This window comes from Lissotriton vulgaris, chromosome 4_1, assembly GCF_964263255.1.
Source record: "Lissotriton vulgaris chromosome 4_1, aLisVul1.2, whole genome shotgun sequence".
Lineage (NCBI taxonomy): Eukaryota > Metazoa > Chordata > Amphibia > Caudata > Salamandridae > Lissotriton > Lissotriton vulgaris.
Window position 1 is genome coordinate 835,062,834 of NC_141691.1, and position 24,969 is coordinate 835,087,802.

Below are 24,969 nucleotides of genomic sequence, written 5' to 3' on the forward strand. Positions count from 1 at the left end.
ACCATTCGAATCCAATCTACCCCTACTTTCTCTCCATTCATTCAACTCTTTCTCTGTGGCTTCACCTTGAAAGGATTTCACACTCTCAATGGTATCTTCACACATAGTCTTCTCTGGAACCCATCTTGCTGGACCTGCAACATACATTCGACTCATCACGTTTCTAGCAGTTTCTTTCGCAACTTCATCTGCAAACGCATTACCACGACCAACATCATCCGTAACCTTTTCATGGGCACTGCATTTCACAATCGCTACTTGCAATGGTAACGTAAGAGATTCAAGAAGTTCATTCACCAATTGTCCATGCTGGATTTTCGTCCCATGCGAAGTAAAAAATCCACGTTCACGCCACAAACGCCCAAAGCTATGAGCCACACCAAACGCACACTGACTATCCGTGTACACATTCACTCGTTTTCCTTTCGCCAACACACACGCTCTCGTAAGTGCAATCAATTCCGCTGCTTGTGCTGAGTTATATGGACACGTGCAGCTTCAACAATCGTATGCAAAGTCGTCACAGCATATGCTGCAGTTATGTCCCCATTCGGCAACTTAAAGCACGAACCATCAACCCACAAGGTATCATCACAGTCAGGAAGAGGAGTATCCCGGAGGTCCACTCTCCCTTTCGTCTCTTCTTCGGTTCTTAGAAAACAATCGTGCTGCTCTTCACTATCGTCATCTGTCTCAAACGAAATCGGCAACAATGTGGCTGGGTTTAAGGTATTACACCTTTTAATGTGCACATGACTCGCTAACAGTGTAAGCTCATACCCTGACAACCGAGCACTAGTTAAGTGCTGTGTCTTGGTACGATTCAACAAGGTATCCACTGCATGTGGGACCATAACCACTAACGTGTTATCCATAACCAAACCAGCAGATTGTTGAATTGAAACAGCCGCTGCCGCTGTGGCTCTCAAGCACCTCGGCAACGCTCTAGCTACTGGATCTAAAGTCGACGAAAAGTACGCACATGGGCGTTGCACTTGCTTATCGCCAAACCGCTGAGTCAAAACCGACAATGCACATCCCTCTCTCTCGTGGACATACAATGTGAAAGGCTTACTGTAGTCGGGAGTACCCAACACAGTAGCCGAACACAACGCATTGCGTAATTCAGAAAAGCTCTTCTGACATTTATCAGTCCAAGGAATAGGATTTGGAGTATCCTTAACAGTAAGAGCTATCAAAGGCTTCGCTAACAAGGAAAAATTAGGAATCCACTGTCTACAATACGATGTGATACCCAAAAACGCACGTACTTCTCTCTGTGTCATAGGAACACTCATTCTCGCAATAGCCTGAATTCTTTCTGGGGTCAGTTTCCTTCCCTCCTTCGATAAGAGGTGACCTAGGTAGGTAACTTCTTGTCGACAGAACTGCAGTTTCGAGAGAGAAACTTTGTGATGACAATCAGATAAATGACGTAATAATGATAAAGTGGCATCCTTACAAATCTCCTCAGTATCGGCGGCAACTAACAAATCATCAACATACTGAATAAGGGCTGCACCTTCAGGTAAAACCAACACATCAAGCTGTGTCTTTAAAGCTTGACTGTAAATCAATGGACTCTCGCAATAGCCTTGAGGAGCGCGCTTAAAGCGGAAACTTCGGCCTCCTAAAGAGAATCCAAAGATATCCCTACTCTCCATCGCAATCGGGATGCTGAAGAAAGCATTCTTCAAGTCAATCACCGAAAACCACGTAGCAGAAGCCGGTATCAAAGTCAATAATGCAGTAATGTCAGGCACAACAGGAAATTGTGGAACAACAATTTTGTTCACTTCACGAAGATCGATGACAAATCTATATACAGGAGGCTGTGAAGGATCAGTTCTCTTTAGGACAGGCAAAAGAGGACTATTAAACACATTACCTCGCGTTTCTTCAATAACACCCTTGTCGATCAGATCATAAATGATCGCCAAAAGTGCACGCTCACCATCACTTGAGATACGATATTGCGGAATGCGCGGTAACTTAGCATTCGCCTTCAGTGTCACAACATATGGGGGAATATCTAACAGGGCCACATCATTTGGACCCGTAGCCCACAATGAATCCGGTAACAAAGACAATTCAGATGGAGAACAATCTTTCGACACGTACATCGGAGAGATCACATTCTCACCCAAAGTAAGGTGTACTCCTGTCGGAGAACAATACAAAGTTGCATACAATCTCTTCAACAAGTCCAATCCCAACAAATTCTCATTACAACCTGTAGTCAAAAGAAGGGGTGCTTCAAACCTACGAGGATCAACAGAAAGGGGCAATGGAGCAGAAATCGGATTCGTAACGGGGGCGCCAGAAAAACCTACAGAAACATTATTAAAGCCAGACAAAGATGCGCCAGGGAGTTTAGAATGCATAATAGAACTCTTCGTAGCACCAGTGTCTAGCAGAAAAGGCTCTGACACACCTGATGCAATCACTTCAACATAAGGTCTGTTCTGATCTACTGGAACTGAAACAACTCCCTCTCTTTGTCCATGGCTGTCCTAACAATTGTTGCCATTTGCTTTGTCACCTTCAACATAATAATCATCTACATAGTACTGTGCTGTCCTACCAGACTAATTCTGCTGTTGATCAAAGCTATTCATCGAATTCTGTGGAGGCAAAGGACGCATGTTCTGTCCGCGACCTCTACCTCTAGGCGCTTGCTGAGCACCTCTACCTCTCACACCAGGAGCACTATTCGCTCGTTGTAGCAAGACCGGACAACTATTCTTGTAGTGACCCTCTTCTTTACAATATGCACACTGATTAGGGCCATTCGGAAAACGCTGTTGAGAAGTCTTGTCTCTTTGCGAGTTTCTCGAATACTGTTGAGGTTGCTGATAATCACGCTGATTATTAACACGGGGTGGATAAGCTTGTTGCAGAAGAACTTTAGTCTTCAATTCCTTAGTCTTCTTATCCGCTTTCTCTAACTCATCCTTACATCTATTCTCATAGTACTAAGCCGTAGCTAAAATCTGCGCCGATGTAGAAACAGGCCAAGCACTCTCAGAATCCTTCAATTTAGTGCATAACTCGGGAAGAAGATTGTGCACAAATTTGTCTACAAACAATCTCTGGCCACCCTCAGTAGCCATATCCTGCCCACTGTGATCAACAAAAGTTTCTTCGAAACGCGTGAAAAAATCTGACACAGTCTCATCTTTCTTCTGCTTACATGCAGACAACTTGTCCCAATTAACACGTACTTCGGGCATCAAAGTCTTCATGAGATTAATAATCCTACCAGGAAGTTCTGTAATAATATTTTCGGGCTTAGCACCTCCAACTTGTCTATCATCGCGGATCAGGCAAAGTCTGCTTAAGCGCCAGAACTTCAGCACGCTTCCAAGGAACATGTACCCACACTCGCTGAAAGTGCGCAACAACAGGTGGCTGAGCAGTTGCATCTCCAGGTCTCCAAACCGGAGGAACCTCTCGCATCGGATACTGACGCGCTTTTCTCCCAATTGACGAATCAGGCTCAAACAGCCATTCAGAAGAAGCATTATTTCGAAATGACAATAACAACGACACCGCTCTCTCGATGTCGAGGAGACTCACAATCGTTCCCTTCGCAAACTCAGAACGCAATCGAAACAACTCTTCAGGAGGTTTACCCACTTCATCATCCATTGGTCATGAATGAACGCACACATGATCTCAAAAACATACCGTTGCTTAGGTGCTTCCCATTGCCGAAAAACATCCATGATACCCTCAAGATCGTACTGAGACGTGTACGTAACCCATCTACGTGCCATGTGATCCAAAACCACTCGTTCATCTGTATCAGGCAACTGACTACGCGACTGTCTACGCTCACTCACAGGAGACATACCCAATTGTCCCAACCAAGGAGTCAGAAACCAGAAAAGGCAGCAGTCATCCGCTGTCTAGGAGAAGGAGGAGTCGGAAGAATAAGGGAAGACGAAACAGTAGTAGAAGAAACCAAAGTCGGAACTGAAGAAGTGTTAGGGACAGGCATAGGAGTAGCAGTCGTAGAAAAGGGCAAAGTTGGCGGCCCCTGAGGAGGCTGCGCCAAAGGAACAGTAGCCAACGGAAGAGCTGGCTGTAGAGGTATAGCAGGAGGCAAAATAACCAGCAGTTGCACAGCCACCACTGGTGGCGGTGGTGCCGTAGCATTCTGCGCATAGGGTGGTGGTGAATTTAACAGATGTGACATTAAAGGATCTTTCGCAAGATCTTTCTCGTCTTTCTGCTCTCTAGACGGCAAGACTGGGTAGCATCGATCTACCGCTAACTTCCTCACTCTAAGCATCTGTTCACTTTCTTGTTCTTCCTCATTATCTCTATACGCAATGGCAGCTTGCACCATTGACATACCTCGTTCTCGCTTATTCTATTTTGCTAATTTCATTTCTTTCTGTTTGGCTTCTTTGCGCCATATGCGGAAAGAGTCAAACATCGCCGGCGGGGCTTTCTTCTTGAACAACTTCACCTCAAGGTTATCTAGAATTTCAGTTTCAAAACTACCGTAACGGGGCCACTGTAGTTCACTTTTCGTATATTTGACCCAAATCTCATTATAACTAATAGGGCCCACACCATGTTTCACATACAAATCGTATGTAGGAGTTCCGATCGGAAGAACCGGACATGAATCCTCTAACCGGGAATCCCTCGATATACCACAACTAAACAAGTTTCTAAAACTGCTAAAACCAGGCATCTTGCTCACTAGTCTAGCTTCAAACAACAAGGGAAATCTTGAAATGATAGGCTCGTGAATACACGAATCCCCTGGCTTTGGGGCCTGCAGGTACCAAATCAAAGCTATCCACTAAAGGATATCAAACAAACTAAGGACTAGGAGACGCTCCGCTTATACTTAACTGAAATGTCGATGGCGTCACCAGAAGACCAGTCAATCGTCTCGCTCTACAAACGTCTAAGGCTCCAAAACAGGGCGACAGTCAGGGCAGCAGTCCTTCGTAGCCGTCGGAAAGCGGGAAACCTCGCAGCAAAGACTTTCGGACCACGACGACATACAGGGGTCGATAAAGTGGCTGGCCTTTCTCCAGAATTTTCACACGAAGCTTCTCACGAACCTATGGCTTTGACCGGTACCGCTGAAGTCGCCCCACGTTGGGCGCCAACTGAAGGACCAGGTTTTTAGAACCCAGCGGCGTCAGGGAGAACGCCTGAAACCTTCGAGTTCTCCTGTCTTGGCAAACAGAGACACGGGATACTTCTTGATGACGTCAAAGACCAAAGTTTATTGGCTGCACCCAGGAACAGAGATCTACGAAGCACACACAGGTGGTTCGTCAGAGACTGCACAAATTCAATAAGCGGAGCATGGTCTTTTATGCCAAAAATCAAGCCTCAGGCAACATTTCAAATTAGCATTCGGTGCATACAAACTGACCAATGACAGTGTAACATTTTGAAAGTAGCGTATGACGACAATCTCAGACAATCCCATTTTCCGTTGTCCAGCCCACCAGAAGTGACCAAGCACATTCCCAAGTTTCCTGTTCGATCAGGCCGGACAAACCCATCATAAAGCCTTCAACCCAAATCAATGATTATGTCGTAAAGGAAAGGCAGAAACAGATTAGAAAGGAGATAGAAAGGTGGGAGCAGTGTACCATAAACTCGGGCACGTCCTGCTCTTTGATCTTTATCGGACCAGCTGCTGAACAAGGAACTGGCTCAGCGAGGTCAGCCTCGGGCAAGAAGTCAGTTCGGCCAGGTCACCCAGGAGTCAGCTAAGGCATACGTGTCTACTCTCAAGGACTCGTTCGGCCACAGTCATCGGGCCTATGTTAGGGCAACCACACAAAATGGCTGCCGTATACAAAATGGAACCCGGAGGGTCAAACTAAATCCTTAAATACAGAGTGTTATCCTATATCGATTCATACGAAAACACTCAGACACGCTACACTCGCCATTTGCGGTCTGCTGACACCAAAATCGTCCATTTCCGACAATCTTTAGTGAACGGGTTCCGAACCATCAAACCCAGTTCGCGAACCACGGAACCACAACGTGCCTGTGTAAACTTCAAGCCTGAGTCCCGCGAACCTGCCAGGCTCTCAGACCATCGCTGCCTCCCCCCCCCCCCCCCAACGCTGGCACACATAACTCCTTCCTCATTCACATACTACACCGGCGTCCTCTTTGGCCCAGTAGGTCTCATATGTGAAGCTGTGTCCTGAGGCCTGAATGTCAGTGACCCCAAATCCGGGCCAGCGGCCACAGCACCAGACCCCGCCGATCAGTGAGGCATAGTTCCATATGGGCATATTGCGACATGTGGTGCCACTAACCCTTTTCAAAGCCAGCCAGCGACAGGTGGTGCCACAAACCCTGTTCAACACCAGCCATCAACACGTGGTGCCACAAACCTTGTTAAACGCCAGCCAGTGACACTTGGTGCCACAAACCCTGTTCAAAGCCAGCCGTCATTACGTGGTGCCACAAATCCTGTTCAACGCCAGTCAGCGACACGTGGATGAGGGACCAGGACTACACTTCGGACCAGTAGGTCTCACATCCAGCACCTAGTCGCGAATCACCAATGGCAGAGTCCACACCAGTGGTCGCACAGAGAGGAGTAAGAGGAAGATGCGGCTCAGTCCGGACGAAAGCCTGGTCACGGTAACAGAGGTGACCGAACACGTGGTGCCACTGAACCTGAACTACACAGGACGGTGGGGCCACCAACCTATGCCGGCGACACTCGGTGAATGGCCCGTGCTGGCTGCTGCCTCAGGCCAACACTGCGGTCCAGTAGGTCAAAGATTCTTGATTTAGCGATGGCGTAGTTCATATCAGTGTACAGACATCATCGCAGACTGCATCCCCTCTCAGCACCGGTGCCACTAAGTCTGTTCCCCAACATTCATGGACACTCACTGGTGGTACATTGGTGGCGTCTGAGTGGATGTATGTCACTACCACGCACACTGTTACAACGCTTACCATTACAACACGGTTGTAACAACGCAAGTCGTTACAACGACTTGCGTTGGGGGGGCGCAAATTTAAACAATATAATTTACTATTCCAACACCAGTCCCCGTGGATAGTAGGGAAGGTGTTCGGATAGTAAATTAAATGATTTATCATCCTTGAGCACCACCCAGCGCAATTCGTTGTAACAACTTTCGTTATTATAACCGCGTGGTAATGGTACTACGTTGTAACGCGCGCGTTGTAAACGTTGTATACCGTCTGAGTCCATGGACTATGGGCTAGTTTTCATCCTCATGTAGCTGATACCGAATTGGTGGTGAAAACGAGGCTTGCACTTTCCACTCCTCCATTTGCTGCTTCTGGATAAAATCCAACCTTCCGCATCATGCCCTGGAGGACACTTTCCACTGTCCCCCACAACCCTCGGCAACATACACCTCGGACATTGGTGGGGACCCACTCAGGTCGCATGGCCCATCTGACTTCACCGCAACTCACCATCACGTGACTGGGTGCCTGTGCTGGCCGCAGTGCATCCGGGGCCACTAACTCTGTCCTGGTCCAGGACCCCTTCTTCTGAGACATTTGATGGCCCCTGGAGCGTTGGCCTTGGGGTCATCAATGCCATTTCTCTGTGGCCCTGTGCTGTACCCAGCCTCCGGGACCAACTGCGTCCTACCAGGGCTCACACACCAAAGCGAGTCCTGAGTGGCCCGGACGTCGCTTCACCGCAGGAGGCACACGCCACCACTGCAAGGAGCACCTCCAACCGCCATCTGCCAGATTTGAAACAGTGGTCTTGACAGACTTACGGAGTGGCTCAGACCTGCTGTGGATCCCATCATCGGTCTGATACTCTGATCAGCACTCCAGTTGCAGTGACTCAGTGCACCACAGGCCATTGTCCGTTGCTGATTGAGTTTTGTGCCGCGGAGCGGTTGCCAGCTGTATCACCTCAAACAGTGTGGGGGTTCTGAGATGTCGATGGGGAAGATGATGCATGTCTGACACACCCCACTGCATCTGCATCAGGAATATATCGAAGGGACACAATCTGAGACTTTTTGTTCACATGAGCATGCTCATCTCTAGTGTCCCAACCCCAGTGCACTGCAACTGACGGACACTTCTGTTTGCATGTTGGCTGTCCTCTGGACTTTCTCCTGCTCACTCCATGTTGCTCAGCAGTTGACTCTGTTATGCATGTGTTTTCTGTTTCCGTTGCACTGGTGTCCAATGTTCAAGTGGTTGCCAGCACCAGACATTCCGTATACTCACACCACACACATCCAGCACAGGCAACACTGTATATATGGCCCTGCCAATAAAGGGGCTGGGCACATGTGCCTGTAGCCAGTTCAACATGATATATGCGTGTGTCCCAGTGGTCATGTTGAATGCATTAAGGCTCTGGGCCCTACGACATTACATTGTGCTGTGTACATCGGATGCAGACGTGTCACCACAGGCAGCAGGTTGGAGCTTGGACATGTAGCTTGGTTGTCACCCACTCAGTTCATAAGGGGAGTGACCAGGGCCGTCGTACGCAGAGCCAACATGGGTGTGTGACTGCTATTTGAGTGCCCCTGGGTGTGGTTCTGTACTCTGCATGTGCATCGGAATGTGTCTCTATGGCAGTGGGGGTCTCCTTAGTTGGGTGTAGGTGGTCCCTGAAGGGTGATAGACACCTAGGCATGTGTTCTAGTTCGCATTCCATGGGTTCGGCCCCTACCACACCTATTGGCCTACCTCCTTTTGGCTTGCTGACACATGAAATTGGGATGCCATGTGTGGGCGGGTGAAGTGTTGTGAGCCAGCTGTGCTTGCGGGAGCTTCCTGCTGTGTTGTCTGTTGCTGGCTCGGTGTTCTCCTCTGAGTAGCCTGGCTGGCCGGTTCCTGGTAGGGGGTTGCATGGGATATCCATGGGCTGTTGTAGGGCATTGTTGTTGACGGTGTGGTGGTCCTCTCCGGCATCACTGATGTGTTGTATTCTGTGCTCTGCTGAAGTTGTTGTGTGCCCCTCTGCAATGTGAAGGAGATGCATGCTGACATTGTATTTACATGTATGATGGCGCATTGTGCTGGTTTGCATGCAAACTGTATGGCAAATGTACATTGTGACTGGGAGGTGCTGGAATCTTATGTGGGACAGTGTTCATTTGGACTACATGACGGATGTGTGGTCGTACGCGTACATTTACATTTCACAGTTTCCGGCTCTGTCAGTTGTTTCTGTGCATGTGCGGAGCCAGTTGTGTCCTCTGTTCTGCAGTGTCGGCTATGCGCATTGTACCACGTTATCGTCAATGTGGGTTTGCTGTTCTTGCTATGTGTGTGTGCTGCAGTGTGCCAAGGGGATCTGTGACATGATCCTGGGAAATTGTGGGTGTGCAGTGTGCTACACCTCATTGTGCATGTGTGTCATTGAGCCCATCTCCCCCGTCCCCCCAGTCCCTGTTCGTTGCACTCCCTGTTGATGTTGTGCCAGGTCCTCTCGAGCTGTGTCCATACTCCCTACTCCTTGCACTGTTTCTACACTGATGACTGTGGCCTGGGTTTCCTCCAGCTACTACTGTGGCGCTGGACTGCCACCTCCTGTCGCCGTTGCTGCCTTCCTGTTGGCAGCAGGTTTGTGCCTGGTTTAGGCTGTCATGTCATGCCAGCACCTATTGGACTCCTCGATTGGCCTCCTTGGCACTCCGACTGCATTCCAGGTGGTCTGCTTGTGGGTCAGTTGCTGGTAGTATTCTGTCACCTCTGTGAGGCTGGTATTGTTTTCCTGCGGTCTGCACCCCGTCTTCCTCTCCCTCTTCTCCTTGGCCTTCCCCAACCCCGTTGCTCCTTGCTGGTGGCCTGTGGGGGTTGTGGGGTTCGAGTTGGCCTCTGCGCTGGGTCAGGGTGGATCCATGTTGCTACGTGCTTTGGCTTGTTTCTGGTGTGTTGTTTCTGTGGTTTTTATGGTGCACTGTCCCGCCAAAAAGCGTGGGATTTGCAGGCATGTGGCTGGTTTTCGATACTTTTTGTACCACGGTTGGCCTCATCGCATGTTTTTCAGCATTCACGTATCGCATTTTTGCGGCATGGCGTTGATTTTCACGCGGACATTTGCCGCGTTATCTGGTGTCTACTGCATGCTACCGGCGCGTTGTGAATTCCACGTTGACACTGGGTTATTTTTTTGCAATAGGCTGCGATGTTGAAAGTTGTGTTACGTTACTCTTGTGGTAGTTATCACACGTTCTTGTGAATATACCACTTCGTGTTTTTCAGTTTGAGAATCAGGTACATTGCCAATTAGTATTATTGTATTCAAAATAAAGTCCCTCAATGGTTTGGGCACAGGCCACACAGGTGCCGTATTTGTGATGACCCTTCAATGGTTGAAGTTTCCAAATATGTCTCAAATCCACTTTCTGTCTGGATTAAGTAATGTATGCTCGTACTATCTGCCTCCCGATGCTTTGGTCTTTTATTAGATCAAATAGAAAATGCTTAAAGGAGGACTCTATACTAGAAAGTAGTTGTCAATTCTGAAGGATTATATTTTTTAACTGTGCTGTGCGAACAGTAAGTTGAGAAACCGACAGGACGTTCCAAACCTGGCTTTTCAATTTTTTCAAAAAGAGTTTCACAAGTAGTAAACAATGCTCATTTCATAGAGTTTTTTTAACAACTTCTGAGGATGTCCTTGCACACCCAGTTTATGGAGTAAATTATTAGCATGAAAGAAATAATCATCCTTATTTAAACAATTACACTGTACCCTTAAGAACTGCCTGTAGGGCAGATTATCTCTCAACCATTTCAAATAAAAACTGGAATAATGGAAGGCTTTGTTCCCGTCGTGGGCTTCTGATATACTGTAAGAAGATTTTCTCCTTCAGCAAAACCTTCTACATCCAAGAAGGTAATTTGTTTCTTGTTTTTATTCATGCAAAACTTGATGAAGTGGATGCAGCTGTGGTCAGTCCAGTGTAGTCCTGTGGAGTGGCTGAAGGAGACGTGGTTGCTGGCGGAGAAGATGGGGTCCAGCGTGTGGCCGGCGTAGTGGGTGGGGGTATTCACCAGTTGCTTGAGTCCGAGGTTGTCGAGCAGGGTGGTGGTGTTGTTGTTGTTCTCCAGGTAGAAGTTCAGGTCCCCTAGGAGGATGTATTCTGGTAAGGTTAGTGAGTGCAAGCTGACAAAGTTGGCGAAGGTTTCGATGAATTGTGTGCGCAGGCCCGGGGGTCTGTAGATGAGGGTTCCTCCGAGTGTGGTTTTGGGGTCAGTGTGGATCTGGAAGTGCAGGTGTTCGGCGGCAGAGAGTGAGTCTTCGGCATTGGTTGTGACGCTGATGGTGTTCCTGTAGATGATGGCGATTCCTCCTCCGGTTTGGTTGACGCGGTCCTTCCGGGTGATCTTGTAGCCATCCGGGATGGCTATGGCGATGTCGGGGGGCCGAGGAGGCATTCATCCAGGTTTCCGTGAGGAAGGCGACGTCTGGTGCTGTTTTGTCGAGGAGGTCCCAGAGTTCGATGACGTGCTTGTGGACAGAGCGGGTGTTGAGGAGGATGCACTTGAGTTGGTTGTTGTTGATGTTAGGTCCGGCGGGCGGTGTGCATGTTCGGAGGCAGGTGAATTTGCAGGCTAGGCAGGTGAAGGGTCTGTGGGTGCGCTTTGGGGTGGCTTGATAGCAGGCGGGTGATCGTCCGGTGTTGAGTGCTTTGAGGGCGGCGGTGTTGTATCTCAGTCGGGGTTCCTGGCATCGGCTGGGACCAGGGGTTCTGGAGCTAGGCGTGGTCCAGGCGCGGACGGGCTTGCCTTATGAGGGGCAGAGGGAGGGAGGAGCAACTGGGAGGTGGGAGCGGGGCGGCCAATGGGAGACAAGGGGGTGGGCCGCAGGGACGCAGCGGCGGTAAAAAAGGCGGGGGACACGGAAGGTGAGGAAACAAAAAAGAAGCGGTGCACAAGGGTAAAAAACGGACACAGGTGTACAGAAGGCAAAATGGACACAGATGCAAAACAATAACAGAATAGTACTCAGCAGTGATGCAGGCGGGCTAACATGGGGGGCAGTGGCAGCGGATCACAGGTCACACAGGGGGCTGCGTGGCGGTGAGGGGAGCGACCTGCCTGGTGACAGAGTCAAAGGTCGTTCTCTCTACCGCTGCGTGTCCTCCATATGAGGGGCAGAGAGAGGGAGGAGCAGCTGGGAGGTGGGAGCGGGCGGCCAATAGGAGACAAGGGGTCGGGCCACAGGGACACAGCGGCGGTAAAAACGGCGGGGGACACGGAAGGTGAGGGAACAAAAAAGAAGGGGGGCACAAGGGTAAAAAACGGACACAGGTGTACAGAAGGCAAAATGGACACAGATGCAAAACAATAATAGAATAGTACTCAGCAGTGATGCAGGCGGACTAACACGGGGGCAGTGGCAGCGGATCACAGGTCACACAGGGGGCTGCGTGGCGGTGAGGGGAGCGACCTGCCTGGTGACAGGGTCAAAGGTCGCTCTCTCTACCACTGCGCGGCCTCCATATGAGGGGCAGAGAGAGGGAGGAGCAGCTGGAGGTGGGAGCGGGTGGCCAATGGGAGCCAAATGGGCGGGCCGCAGGGATGCAGCAGCGGGAAAACAGTGGGGGACAAGGAAGGCGAGGGAACAAAAAAGAAGGAGGGCACAAGGGTAAAAAACAGACACAGGTGAACAGAAGGCAAAATGGACACAGATGCAAAACAATAACAGAATAGTACTCAGCAGTGATGCAGGTGAGCTAACACGGGCAGCAGTGGCAGCGGATCACAGGTCACTCAGGGGGCTGCGTGGCGGTGAGGGGAGCGACCTGCCTGGTGACAGGGTCAAAGGTCGCTCTCTCTACCGCTGCGTGTCCTCCATATGAGGGGCAGAGAGAGGGAGGAGCAGCTGGGAGGTGGGAGCGGGGCGGCCAATAGGAGACAAGGGGGCGGGCCACAGGGACACAGCGGCGGTAAAAACGGCGGGGGACACGGAAGGTGAGGGAACAAAAAAGAAGGGGGGCACAAGGGTAAAAAACGGACACAGGTGTACAGAAGGCAAAATGGACACAGATGCAAAACAATAATAGAATAGTACTCAGCAGTGATGCAGGCGGACTAACACGGGGGCAGTGACAGCGGATCACAGGTCACACAGGGGGCTGCGTGGCGGTGAGGGGAGCGACCTGCCTGGTGACAGGGTCAAAGGTCGCTCTCTCTACCGCTGCGCGGCCTCCATATGAGGGGCAGAGAGAGGGAGGAGCAGCTGGAGGTGGGAGCAGGTGGCCAATGGGAGCCAAATGGGCGGGCCGCAGGGATGCAGCAGCGGGAAAACAGTGGGGGACAAGGAAGGCGAGGGAACAAAAAAGAAGGAGGGCACAAGGGTAAAAAACAGACACAGGTGAACAGAAGGCAAAATGGACACAGATGCAAAACAATAACAGAATAGTACTCAGCAGTGATGCAGGTGAGCTAACACGGGCAGCAGTGGCAGCGGATCACAGGTCACTCAGGGGGCTGCGTGGCGGTGAGGGGAGCGACCTGCCTGGTGACAGGGTCAAAGGTCGCTCTCTCTACCGCTGCGCGGCCTCCATATGAGGGGCAGAGGGAGGGAGGAGCAGCTGGGTGGGTTCGAGCGGGGCGGCCAATGGGAGAAAAGGGGGCGGGCCGCAGGGACGCAGCGGCGGGAAACCGGCAGGGGACACGGAAGGCAAGGGAACAGAAAAGAAGGGGGGCACAAGGGTAAAAAATGGACACAGGTGTACAGAAGGCAAATGGACACAGATGCAAAACAATAACAGAATAGTACTCAGCAGTGATGCAGGCGGGCTAACACGGGCGGCAGTGACAGCGGATCACAGGTCACACAGGGGGCTGCGTGACGGTGAGGGGAGCGGCCTGCCTGGTGACAGGGTCAAAGGTCGCTCCCCTCTTTTGATTAAGAAGAGGAACGTTTAATTAAAAGAGCCTGATGCATTGTACCCCGTGTGTTTTCAAAAAGACGACCCGGTGCTCCGCTCCACCCAACCATGCCTTTGCTACTTGTTCAGAGATTTAAAACAGCACGAACTCTATGAAGTATGTTTTTTCAACATGAAATGTGCATTACTTTGTGTTTTTAAAAAAACGAGCACTCACTCATTTTGTAGATTTATCATTCACCAGAGCCCACAAATGAAGTTGTCTTGAGCTGATGAGGGAAGTAAAGAAATACATTTAAATGTAACATCAGCAAATACTCAGTGAAACGTGAGTCCCTTGCATCAGAACCACATGAATTTTGCTGTGTTAAACATCGATTGCTAGTTATTTCATCCTGCACCATTCAACTTATTCTAGGTATGGTATTCAACTACACAAGAGAAGTTTGGCCTTCATGGTCCAGATTCCTACTAACTATTATGGCCCAAGACCACTAAGTAAGTCAGATAATTAAGCTGTTTCAAGCTATTAGGTTAGAGTGTACACTAGGGTAGAGTGTACAGACCTCTCTAGAGGTTCCTGGGGGCAAGAACAGCCCGGGAATAAAGAAAACCCCAGGGAGGTGGTGGTTCCAGGGCTCTTGCAGCCAATGAAGGGGATCCACGCGGCTCCCCTCCTCTTTTTTTCATAAAGCCCTGGGGAGGTGGTGATCACTGAGGCTTCCATCAGCACCAGGAGGGGCGTCCGTAACACCCCCTCCATTTATTAAAGGCCTGTGGAGGTGTTGGTCCTCTGGTCTCAAAGTGCATCAGGAGGGGGTCCCCTGCACCCGCCACCTTTTTTAAGAATATGCACCCAAGACCTGGCCCACCCAGGGCACCTTTTCAAAGCAAACACTGGATCCCGTGCTTTTTTTGCAGCAGCAGCAAATTCTCGAATTTCACAATTTCACAGCAAAATATATAATATTGTAATGCTTTTATAACGTTTTATTTTTTTCAACTCAGCTGAAGCTGAGCCCCATGATGGCTTCCAACACTTCCTGTTGAATTGTTGGCAGCCAATCAGAGCTCTGCAAATCTCAGCACGAGTGTGTCATAATTCACAGAGTCGTCACGATCGTAGATATACAAATTTGGATTTCCTTTGATTTCTAAACAACTGCTGAATGGATTTACACGAATTGAAATCATAACCTGTGTAACCAAATCTACGTTTCTGCCAAATTTGGTTTAATTCTGTCCAGCGGTTCGGGCTGTAGTTGTGTTCAAAGCTTCTATGGGAATTAACATGAGAAACTCACTTTTTACCCTCCCCCTTTTTCTCGGCCTATGCTTGACAGATCACCCCAAAACTTTCCATGTGAAACAGTTTGGTGCTCCACTCACTATAACACTGTTTCACGGAAAATTTTGTGAAGATTTGTCAAACGATGCCAAAGATAACTATAACTAAAAACTGGCGACCGCCAGTAGGTAGTATATATAGGCATACACAGCGTGTGGCAGTGACGTTTCAAGAGTGAAAACCATTCTAATAATCTTGTTGTTTTGAACTCTTCATTTAGGCTACAGTTATATAATATTAGCTATGACAGGACCTCCATCCAATGTCCCCTGGCCCTCGTCCCACACCGCGCTATTGCCTTCCACTGCAGTGCCTAAAGCCTGCAGCTGACCTCCAGCGTTGTCTGTAAGAAAATGCTCAATAGTTACATTGTTTCAGACTTTAGAGGCACTTGTGGAAATTCTCTTTGCATGATGACTTAATCTTTGCCCTAAGAAACCGGGGCATGTATTTAACATTGGGATACCATCTAGAAATCTGGGGCATCTGGTTACTCTATTTTAAGTAATCTCCTGTGATAACTTCTCCACAGTGATGCTGCTATTTCTCTTAAAGCACTTTTTTTAAATGAAAAGGGCACCATCAATCTAGTCTGTACCCTCAGGTAAGCTATAACCACTATCAGGATTGCAGCTGATTAAAATCTGCCTCCCTGACTAAAGCTTCCCTTTGCTGCATCCAATGGGAGTAGAAAAATTAGGGACCAATCAAAGCCTACACTGACCTGAGGGTGCTAATGAAGGCAAAAACCAGGGAACTCCCTATGCCTACAACCAGCAGCAGACTGTGCCCTTCGACATTGAACTTGAGTACTACTTGCAGACATAGTTTGGGGTAGCAAATGCCTAGAAATTGAACAGTGATAGGCCCAAAAAGCAGTGGAAAGGTCTGATGAGTGCTTTGGGCAGATACAGCTTATGGGTGTCTGTTAGACTTGGCTTTTTCAGCGGGGTTGCCCCAGACGTTTTTCTTTTTGGCCTCCTGTTTTTGGCTTTGTTTTTTTTTTGTTTTAGGACTCTGGACAGTTTACCACTGCTATTCAATTCTAAAGTGCATATGCTCTCTGTGTAGATTGTGTTTATGGATTGGTGTTTCTGTGGTTGGCTTTTTTGATTTACTACTAAGTCCCCAGTACAGTGCACCATGTTTGCCCAGGGCCTGTAAATCCAATGCTGCTAGTGGGTCTGCAGAACCAATCGTGCCACCCACACAGGCAGCCTTTCATTGTCTCAGACCTGCCACTGCAGTGTCTGCACACAGTTTTTACTGACATGTTGACCTGGCAAGTGCACCCACTTGCCAAGCCCAAACCTTGCTTTTTCTTACGTGTAAGGCACCCCTCAGGTATCCCAATGGGCAGGGCACAGTATATGTGAAAGGTAGGACATGTACTGTTGTGTTTTACATGCCCTGTTAGGGAAAGACCGTGTATTTCGTTTTTCACTATTGCAAGGCTATCTGTCCCATAGGATGACATGGGAGTTGCTTTGTAACATCTTACAAGCATAACTTTCCATTGGGACAAGATTGAGGAAAAGTAGTTTAGCCTTCCTGAGCTCAGGATTTAAAAATGCATCTTATAGTAAAGATGACTTTGATGCTGTGTGTTTGAAAATACCACTTTTAGAAAGTGGGTATTTTTTTGTCTAGCCATCTATGTGCCTCTGCCTGTTGTGTATTCATTGTCTGGGTTTTAGACTGACAGGGGCTGGTTGGTGCATTAACACTAAACAGACACCGGGGGTAGGGGAGGTTGAGGTGTGTCCTGTCTTTCTTGGGTGACTCATAGCCAGGCTGAATAGATCTGACTGCATTTAGAGTAGTGGGAGGAGTCGTTGATTGTAACTGAATGGACTATGTCTGTCTTCCACAATGCTGTCTCCAACCCCTGGAGTGAGGTTGGCCTGAGCCAGGCAGAACTGGATTATGTATGACAGTGGAACTGCGTTTATGCCAACTTCAAAGGGAAATGTGGTATAAATATTGGGGCCCTGACCTCAGAACTTTAGAATACTGCAGGACTAAAGAACCTGCCAGGAAGAAGAGCTGGAAGAGCTGTGAGGAAAGACTACCACTTTGCTGTGTGCTCTACTGAGTTGGCCTGCAGGTGCTGCTTCTGTCTTGGGCAGGGAAAGGATTGCACTGTTCTTTCTGAATTTTAAGTAGGTCCAAGGGCTTGATGTAGAGCTTGTCTCCTGTTGGATGTCTGGGTACCGGCTTCTGGAACTGGATGTTTCAGCTGCCACAGAGGAAATAGGTAACCTGGCACCGTCAACAACGCTGCTACTGGCTCCGTGACCCGAAGGCATCACAGAGGGCACCGCCGCACCTCGCACCGCAAACCTGGTCTCACTGACAATGCCGTCTAATGCCGCCACCAAGATGCTGCTTGTACCGTGACCTGTGGGCACCGCACTTCACACCACCGCCTTGGTATCCCCAATGATGCAGTGACACTGTCACCGATGCTACTGCCTACATCGTGACCTGTGGTCACCACTAGTGGAGAACATGGAGCACCAAACTGCTTCACACCGCAGCCCTGGTCTCCAAGCTGACATCAAGGCCCCTGCTTGCACCATGGGTTGGGGCACCGCTCGTAGGTTACACAATACACTGCCCTTTCCCACACAGCAACCTTTGCCCACTGACACCAACGCCATCACCTCCAGTTTGTCAACCGACTACAGCGCTTCAGCAACGACAATGCTACCTGCACAGTGACCTGTCAACACTGCAATGAGCACCAGCCCGCTTCGCACTGCAGCCCTGGTCTCACCAAAGCCGCTGAATGACCTTCACTGAGTCGCTGCCTGCACTGTGACCTGAGGGCACTGCATGTCACACCGCTCCGCTTCACACCACAGCCCGACGCCTGCTGACGCTGGTGCTCCTGACTTCAAACTCAAGGAGTTCGACCTGCAACGCTTGTGACTTCAAGGGCCATACTACTCCTTCACTATCTTCTGGAACCGACGCCTGCCAACGACCACCGCAATTTTCGACACCCTGCATCTCTAAAGGTAGTGTTTTACAGGTCTCCCTGACACCATGGCTGGCCTGCGACGCCACAACCTGACAGAACTGTTGGATTTGTTTGTTCACAACGCCATGATAGCCCCAGATGGAGCTATCGACTTCAAGGAAATGTATATGAAGTCTATTTTTGCTTTATTGATATTATGGATTACTGATTGTTGGATTTTTATAATTTTGGTCCTGTTTTACACAGTTAAATATTGGACATTAATCCTGACTGCTCGTGACTAGAGTGGTGTATTCTGCCTGGTTTGGGTACATACCCTAGCCAACCAGAAAACCCATTTCTAACCATGTCTGATAACCTCATAAATCAGAGGAGAGCTGAATTACTAAGAGGGTTGTAGTGTATGGAGGGCACACACACACACACACATGAAGAGGAGCATTCCAAGGATAAAGCAGGCAGGACCAGACTACAACAGCCCTGGCAAAAAGTTATAAATACAGCCCCTAGGTGCAGACGTGCTAATGCACACTAGAGCAACTCTTTTCAGTTGCTGCTGGGAACACATAACGTGCAACACCACTTCTGGAGACAGAAATCCGCCTCCAAGAGTCAAAACCAGCCTCCTGGTGCTGCAGCCCTCCTGGTCATTGCCTGCTTGCCCAGCTGTCCAGTCCAGCCATGGTTGCATGGTCTACTCAGAGGGAATGACTGTACTGACAGACCCAGGGAAGCTAGCATCTTATTTGATGTCTCATACTTCCAGCATTTGCACACCCTTTGGGCCTATACTGGGGGGTGATCAGTGTTCAGAATTGAGAACACTTACTGAAATGTATTACTGATACTTCAAGAACTCCCTGTCGCAATCTACGGTGGAAGACGTTAAGAGGTGGGCTGCTGCTGCTATAGACACCATTCAACCCTTGACAGAGAGGCTGAGTTAGGAAAATAGATGCTTCTGTCAATCAAACGATTCCACTTCAGGGGCGAGTAGTTTATTCATTAACTTTGCATTCTAACATCAGCAAAGCCAATAGGTCTGGCCTTGGCAAACGTGCAGTGTTTTTATAATTTATTTATTTTTTGGCAAACACATAAAATAATCCCAAAAACGAAAATACTAATATATAAATAATATAAAAATAAAGGTGTGGCCGCAATGCCCAGGCACGCAATCCCTGGAACAGAAGTACACTGCTTTTCAGATGGCTGTACACCTGATCAAGAGACATGCCTTCCTTCCCAGTGCAAGAAAATTGACGTTCCGGCTGCCCACTGGGCTTATAAACAAACCCCTCGGTAAACCTGCGTGCGCAGTGACGCTGCAAAATCGTCAATGGCCCTAATGCAAGCAAGAAATGTGTCCCCATGCAACAAATGTCAGTATTCAGGGTGAAGTAGGCCGCTGGGAACCTTCAGTCCTGGTGCAAGTGCACAGTTATTAGCTACGCCCCCTGAGCACGCGCTCCTCTCCCAGTCTGCCAGCAATGGTCAAACTTCCAGGGCCAGTCCCCTCTCTGCTTGTTTCCAGGGCCCAGTACAACACATCGCCTGTCCCTGCTGCGCTCCGGTGGCTTCCCTTGTATTCCCCACGCTGCCACACCTGCTGGCAACAGGAACCCCTCCTTCCGCCTCAAGCACGTGATGGAAACTGCAGCAGTGTTTACTACACCGGAGCAGGGAGGTTGGCCTAATGAACCATGGAGTTTCTTCCAAATTCAGCGCTTCTGGCATTCTTGAAAGCCAAACTGAAAATAGAAGTGCAGAATACATACCCCTGAAAGGGACGTAATCAATTTTAGTCCAATTTACCTTTTTCTCTCCCTCGTTGGCTTGAATGAGCTCACAGGATTCAAAGCAAACGCTAATATCCGTCCCCGAGGAGCCTTGGGTGTGCAGCTGAGGGCCCTCTTCATTAGGAGGTTTACGGTACAGACGGTTCCACGCACATGGAACAATTATATTCTCTGTACACAGAGCACGAGGTCTACCTCCATTCAGTATGGTTGATTAAGGTGATAGTGTTAGGTTGGAAACTGGACCTACGGATTTATGTTATAGTATTGAATGAAGTCGTCAATATGAGCAGAAAGCGTCAGTATGAGCAGGGGAACCAGATTTTGAAATCCAAAAACTGTTGTATTGCACAAACATAGAAGTAGGACTACACTTAAGCATCGACTGAATTAATTGAGAACAACCATCGATAGAAAACGAGGCGCTTAAGGGAGTTTGTATACTGTATCATCTATGTTAAATAAATTGCGTGCTGCCGTGAGCTGGTATCTAACGTTGGACTGAGAAAAATGACTTGTAGAAATAGCCTAGTCATGGATCTCATGTCACCAAAGTATCAAGGGTAGCAGAAATGATATCACACAGACTTTGACCCTGGTGAGAATGCAGGAAGTGACATGTTGCAACTATGACTCAATAATATCCAGAAGATGACATTGTATTAATACATTGTAAATACGGCCTAAAATGAATAAACTAAATCTTACTGCAGCAACCACAATTTCCCAAACAATAATTCAATTGTTACAAATTCCCCTTTCTGTTTCTGTACTACCATTCTCTATTCTTGGAAAGTGATCCTCATTGCCCACTGGAAAAAAAAGTTTTACGATATTCCATTCTTTAAATTATGTGAATGGTGGCTACAAGACAGCTATAAAATGATAGCTAATGATTCCTTTGCCAACACCACAAATCTGGAGCGCACATACTGAGTGTTGTTTGGCAATTTGTGTCATTGTAGACATTTGTCAGCATTTTGCAGTTTAGGCTTCTAGACACAAAGTTGTAAAGGCTCTGAACCTTAAGGAAAAAACATCTTGTATTTTTTTTTGGGGGGGGGGGGGGGGGGTTGGTTAAAATTGTGGTCATAAACTTGGTAAACTCTATATTTTGGAGATAGTGAAAACCAGGACCGCATCATGCTTATTCACAATAGAAAGAAGAATATTTACATTTCTTTAATACCTAGCAATAAATAGTATTACTTCCAATTGTGGTTAATAGACAATTCTAGTTTTATTGAGTCACATTAATACATAAACATTGCAAGACTGTCCCAATAGTATAGTTCCAATAATTGTCAATGCTATTTTCAAGTAAGCCAATGTAAACTCATAGTGCTACCTTTCGAGATGTTTGCTTCCACGAAGCCAGCACACCCCAAAGCTCTCCTGCTCACTCCCTTGCTGGCTTTCCCTCATTGCCTTGCGTTTTTCTAACGTTTTCACCTTGATCTAAATCACTATTCCTAAATTTCCCCCCACCTTCCGGCTACAGCAGTGTCACTCTGCTGTCTCCAGACACTATCAAATGGCCACATCAGCCAATACGTCAACCTTCTCAGGTATCCCATGATGGCTTGTTCTGACCTCTGCTGGCACCCGCTCATAACCAGCCGTGCCACTCTACCCTGCTCTTTCCTTGCACCAACCAATCACCTTACCATCACCCTTGCTTGACCTCCCGCCACCATTCCCTTTTTCTTTCTCGACCAATACATACAAAAACCCACCATGGCTCTTTCAAGCCAGCCTAACCATTCTTTCTATGGCACCTTCACACACCCTCAAGGACTTCACATGGAAAATTATAATAATTATGGGTGATATTATTTATATTCTAACTGGGATAATCAGGAAATGTTCTATATTTTCTCACAAAGGTTTCAGCTGGAGCATTAGAATTTCCTTTTGATAGACCTACAGAGTTGGAAGTTGAGGGCAGTCTAGTGAGCATAATCCATAGAACCTCTTTAGCTCAAACTCTTGCCAGGGAATCTAATGGCTTAGACATTTGCGCAATGCCAAAGAACTGGGGGCCTCATTTACAAGATGTTAACATTTGGCAGTGCCACAGGCCTTCCTGCTGCACCGTCCTATGGCAAAAGAAAAGGGCAGGAATGTGCCGTATCTATCAAATACGGCGCATTCCTGTCCTTTTCCCCCGTGCTGGTGCACATTGGGCTGCCATGCGTCAATGCAGGCAGCTTTGTGCCATGGTGCAAAATGCAGCACTCATAGAAATGGAAATATTAGGAGAAACAAAAGGTATTTCTCCTCGTTGCGCCTCCCTTATGCCTTGGAAGCGTACATTTTTGGCACTGCCACAGAGTTACGATTCCTCGTAAATCTGGGGCTATGTCAAAAAGCCACGGGTATTCCTGGAAACACCCCCAGCAACACCCATTACACACCCTTTTAACGCAGAAAACTGTGTTAAAGGGAACAATATTTACAAGACTGCATTAAGCCATGATAAGTGGCTTAGAGCTGCCTGGAAAATATGGAGCAGGAGTAAAAGCATTACTTATGACAACCAATTGTACCATGGGGCAAATTATCAAGGGGGTTTATCTCCGCTTTTTTGGCTTTAAAAGCCAAGAAAGCGGAGGTAAAATTATCTCCCTGTTACCTAGCTGTCGCTAACACCAGTTAGCGACAGCTAGTAGGAGATAGCGACCATCTTGGGCCCCACTTTGCATGTCAGTGATATTTATCACTAATGACATGCAAAGTGGGCGTGCCAAGATGTTAGCGACTGGAAACAGTCGCTAACATCGCTATCTCCTATTACCAACTTTTGGAGATATTCGCGCTAAGCGCGAATATCTCCAAAAGCTAACACCTGCCCTGAGCAGTTCTTAGCCATGTTATCCAATGGGAGGTGGATAACATGGCTAAGAGCATTAGCTCGCTAATGCATGAATATCGCGGACTTTTCAGCGATATTCATGCATTGCGGCCGATTTTTATCGCATTTGCGATAAACCTTGGTAATACCAAGGTTTATCTGCGATAAAAATCGCCGCAGCTCTGCGATAATCTTTTCACGCTAACCAAGCAATAGCGATAATTATCGCTATTGCTTGGTAATATGCCCCTATATTCTTTATATGCACAGTCTTTGCTATCCAATCCCTTGAAAAGTGTTTGCTACTCACATGAAAAAGTCTAGGTAAAGAATTCCAGTGTCTATGTGCTATCTCACTGACAACTTTGAAGAAATGTTACGTGCTGCATAACCTACCTCTGCTATGCATTTTTTTCTTTTAAAATCAATTAAACCACTGTGACCAAATTGCAACCAAAAGGGAAAGATGTGGTCTCACGGCTGGACTGCCGACCTTGGAACTGGGAAACCAAGGTTTGAGCCTCGACTCTGCATCCTGAAATTCTCGGAAAATCACTTAATCTCCCTGTGCCTACCGAAAAAATAAATTGATTGTGTCCTTGTGTAATGTAACTGGTGCTCATGTAAAGCGCTCCGGTACCTTCGGGTCGAGTTCGCGCTAGGTAAATCTGCAGAAAAATGAAGATGGTTTCTTTATATGGAACCCTGCTTTCGTGACGAGGGAGAACACCAGAGCGTGAGGACTCTAAGGAAGTGAGTATCTTGTTCTCTGTAAAAAGGTTACTTGAGAGAAAATGCACAGCTTTCTGACATGGACTGCTATCTGGTGGAGCCATGTCAAGGTACAGTCATGACACGCCCTATCCTACAGTCATGGAGGGAGAGGCTGTGAGTGGTGACCTTGGCAGGATTTGCCTCTATTTTCCACACACAGGGGATTTCTCAGAGGAAAGAAGTGTTCCCAGCCCTTGTTCCTTCCATGCCCCCTAAGCAGCAAATAGGAGGTTGCTGTGGGGATATTATAGCGACAAGATGTGGCTGTTTCCACTCCTTAGCGCACTCTTAGCCATGAACAGCCGCCATTTTCCTGCAGAAGGTCTATGAGTGGAACGAGAGATGAAAAATGTAAAACAATGATGTCTGTTGCCCGGGAAATCCCTTTCTTTCCTTTGAAGGCACTGACTCTGTCATCCCTGAATTAGGAATTGTAGGGCAACCCAGATGTAGCGGCTTCTATCATTGGCTGCCCCTTATTCACATCCTTGAGCCTGATGTTCTCGACTTTGCGGAAGAGCCTGTGGCTTTGTTGGACTCTCAACGATGGGCTGTGACTGACTGTTGTTGAGAATGATTCTCAATCCACCACTTCTTTAGTGACAAAGATTATTAGTCAAGAATAAAGCTATTCCATTTCTGAATACCTAGGCGCATATTTACAAGAAACTGCGGAGGGCGATGTTACACCAAAATTAGCAACACCGCGCTCTGACAGTTTCAAAATGCAGGGATGCGCCATATTCACCCCAGCGTTACCCCTAGCACTGGTACTAAAATAGCTACCTAGCACCAGCGCAGGCATCATAGCGCCATTTTACTAGGGTGCCTGCGCTCCAGATATGAGTGGCAGGACTTTTTTGTGTGCATCTCAAGTTGCATGCAATACAGGTCTGATTGCATGTAGCACACACTAATTGAACTGTGCGTCTGTATTCAAATTCCATTCATAAGATGTGCAAGGGAAAGGCCTGGAAAGCAAAAACCAGGTCAACTTGTTCTTCTATTTTTTGTAACTAACAAGTGTGTGCCTCCATTGCCATGTTTATTCCTAACTCATGCTAACAAGACCTAGAAGGAAATGTAAAATTCCTAGGTGCACAAGTTGTTTATGGACGTGGCAACTAAAGAGATAGCTATAAAGGTGATGGCCTTACTGTAGGAAGAAGGAAAGAAAGTAGCAGGTTTCCACATAGTCTCGTGGACAAGAAGTGCTGTTCAAATATCACATTTTTCTAATATCCAGTAAAAGGTACAGGAGCCGAGCACAAGCTTCCCCTCCGTGCTCCACTGAACACCATACTTAGAAAACATATATAAGGGACTGGTACTGG